Raw genomic sequence first — 3800 nt, 5'->3', positions numbered from 1 at the left:
GAGGAGTGAGGTGGGGGGGTCAAAGGTCGCTGGCCTGTTGGAAAAGTGGGAAAGTAAAAGAGTGGCAGCTGAGGATGAGGATGGTGGTGGGGGGGGTCCTCCAGAACATGAATGAGTTCCCAGAAGGGATGGGCGGGGCTTAAAACATGATGGAAAAGGGGGCGTCCAGTAGAGACAATGATGGAATCAACGTGGACGCCACTGAGGCCACGCCCCCCAGTCCAGTGGAGACGATGATGGAACCGACGTGGACGCCACTGGGGCCACGCCCCCCAGTCCAGTGGAGACGATGATGGAACCGACGTGGACGCCACTGGGGCCACGCCCCCCAGTCCAGTGGAGACGATGATGGAACCGACGTGGACACCACTGGGGCCACGCCCCCCAGTCCAGTGGAGACGATGATGGAACCGACGTGGACGCCACTGGGGCCACGCCCCCCAGTCCAGTGGAGACGATGATGGAACCGACGTGGAGGCCACTGAGGCCACGCCCCCCAGTCCAGTGGAGACAATGATGGAACTGACGTGGACGCCACTGGGGCCACGCCCCCCAGTCCAGTGGAGACAATGATGGAACTGACGTGGACGCCACTGAGGCCACACCCCCCAGTCCAGTGGAGACAATGATGGAACCGATGTGGACGCCACGCCCCCCAGTCCAGTGGAGACAATGATGGAACTGACGTGGAGGCCACTGAAGCCACGCCCCCCAGTCCAGTGGAGACGATGATGGAACCGATGTGGACGCCACTGAGGCCACGCCCCCCAGTCCAGTGGAGACGATGATGGAACCGACGTGGACACCACTGAGGCCACGCCCCCCAGTCCAGTGGAGACAATGATGGAACCGACGTGGACACCACTGAGGCCACGCCCCCCAGTCCAGTGGAGACGATGATGGAACCGACGTGGACATCACTGAGGCCACGCCCCCCAGTCCAGTGGAGACAATGATGGAACCAACGTGGACACCACTGAGGCCACGCCCCCCAGTCCAGTAGAAACGATGATGGAACCAACGTGGACACCACTGAGGCCACGCCCCCCAGTCTGTTCTAACACTTCCTGTACTGGAACCAGAGTTTGTTCACCAGTTTATTTGTTTCCATATTAGACCTCAGTGATTTCAGATCCAATAAATGTGTTTAACACATGGTGATACTTACAGATCCCACACAGAGGGTTCTGTTCTAATGAAGGAGGACCGACCACTTAAAGGTTAGAGTTACAGAAAAAACATCTGGAAGGCGCAGCAGTGGGTCTTTAAGGGTTAAAACACAGGTGCCAAACATACGGCCCACGGGCCAAAACCGGCCCCCAAAGAGTCCGGTCCGGCCCCCTAAGAGCCTGGTCCGGCCCCCTAAGAGCCTGGTCCGGCCCCCTAAGAGCCTGGTCCGGCCCCTGGGATGAACGTATGAAATGAAAAAATGACACTGAAAATATGAACACTCAGTGGGGTTCAAATGTTCGTTCAGGTTCCACACTCAGACCAGTCCGATCTACAGTGGGTCAGAACCAGTGGAACACTATCAGAATAACCTAGAAATAAGGACAAGTCCAAAGTTTGGTTTGTTTAAGTGTAAAAAAGTAAAATTACATGAAAACGTTTACATTTATAAACTATCCTTTTACAAAAAATGGTAATAATCTGAACAAATACGACCAAACTTAAATGTCTTAAACCAGTGTAATTGGACCAGTGTTCTGTGTTTAAATGTTCTGTGTTTAAATGTTCTGTGTGTTTAAATGTTCTGTGTTTTTAAATGTTCTGTTTTTAAATGTTCTGTGTTTTTAAATGTTCTGTGTGTTTAAATGTTCTGTGTTTAAATGTTCTGTGTTTTTAAATGTTCTGTTTTTAAATGTTCTGTGTTTTTAAATGTTCTGTTTTTAAACGTTCTGTGTTTTTAAACATTCTGTGTTTTTAAACGTTCTGTGTTTTTAAATGTTCTGTTTTTAAGTGTTCTGTGTTTTTAAATGTTCTGTTTTTAAATGTTCTGTTTTTAAGTGTTCTGTGTTTTTAAATGTTCTGTGTGTTTAAATGTTCTGTTTTTAAATGTTCTGTTTTTAAGTGTTCTGTGTTTTTAAATGTTCTGTGTTTAAATGTTCTGTGTTTAAATGTTCTGTGTTTAAATGTTCTGTTTTTAAATGTTCTGTTTTTAAATGTTCTGTGTTTTTAAATGTTCTGTGTTTTTAAATGTTCTGTGTTTTTAAACGTTCTGTGTTTTTAAATGTTCTGTTTTTAAGTGTTCTGTGTTTTTAAATGTTCTGTTTTTAAATGTTCTGTTTTTAAGTGTTCTGTGTTTTTAAATGTTCTGTGTGTTTAAATGTTCTGTGTGTTTAAATGTTCTGTGTTTTTAAATGTTCTGTGTTTTTAAATGTTCTGTGTTTTTAAGTGTTCTGTTTTAAATGTTCTGTGTTTTTAAGTGTTCTGTTTTTAAATGTTCTGTGTTTTTAAGTGTTCTGTGTTTTTAAGTGTTCTGTGTGTTTAAATGTTCTGTGTTTAAATGTTCTGTTTTTAAATGTTCTGTGTTTTTAAATGTTCTGTGTTTAAATGTTCTGTGTTTTTAAATGTTCTGTTTTTAAATGTTCTGTGTTTTTAAATGTTCTGTGTGTTTTTAAGTGTTGTGTTTTTTAGATCGTTTCTGATCTGTGTGTTCTAAGCATCACATATAAATGTTAAACTCAGGCTGAACTTTGGTCCACTTCTATTTTTGAAGACATTTCCAGTTGTTCGTGTTCTTCCCAGTTTTAATGAAAGTTCGTAAACATTTGAATGTAACTGGACTTTTTCCCCACAGTTCTTCTTGTTCTGGTCCGGTCCACTTCAGCTCATGTTGGGCTGACGAACATCAGCTGATTTGCTCGTTTTACTTTATTGTATTACTGCTAAAAACCAAAGGCGACATCATCGACACTACGACCCCACATCGTTGTTCATGTGTGGAACAGATCAGGGTTCCAGTACAGTCACAAACATCCCATAATAGTCGAACTGAGCTGCACCACGACAGAACGAACAGCTGAAGCACAGACGTCGTCCTGGGGTCCTGGGGGGCGGGTCTCAGTATTTGGACCAAAACCATCTCCACCGGTGGGTTTGAGTCCGTCTACACCACAGGTGTCAAACATGCGGCCCACCAAAGGGTCCGGTCCAACCCCTGGGATGAACATGTCACATGTAAAAATGACACTGAACATATGAACCAGTGGTGTTAAAGGCTGTCAGATCAGGTTCCACATCCAGACCAGTCTAAAGTGGGTCAGAACCAGTCAAATACCATCAGAACAATCTATAAATAAGGACAATTACACATTTCTACACTTGTTTTAGTGTAAAAAAGTTAAATTCCATAAAAATATTGACATTTACAAACTATCCTTTCACACAAAATATGAACAACCTATAATGTCTGATGGGAAGTGTCATTTTACCCACAATCCTCCTGTGATCTGTACGGTGGGATATACATAAATGATAGTATTATTAAAACTGCATTTATTTTTCTGAATAAACTCCAGGTTGTTCACTTTTACAGGATAGTTTGTAGATGGAAACACTTTCATGGTGGAACTGGCCTTTTTTCACTCTTCTTATTCTCCTGGTCCGGTCTGGTCCACTTCAGATCAGTTTGGGCTGAATCTGGAACCTGGTCTAGAAGGACTGTGAGGGCCCTGGTCTAGAAGGACTGTGAGGGCCCGGGTCTAGAAGGACTGTGAGGGCCCTGGTCTAGAAGGACTGTGAGGGCCCGGGTCTCCAGTCCAGCTCCAGTATGAGTGTGGATGAAGAGGGGGTGAAGG

The sequence above is a fragment of the Sphaeramia orbicularis genome, chromosome 22 (assembly GCF_902148855.1).
Source record: "Sphaeramia orbicularis chromosome 22, fSphaOr1.1, whole genome shotgun sequence".
Taxonomy (NCBI): Eukaryota; Metazoa; Chordata; class Actinopteri; order Kurtiformes; family Apogonidae; genus Sphaeramia; species Sphaeramia orbicularis.
Note: the sequence above shows the minus strand (reverse complement) of the source record.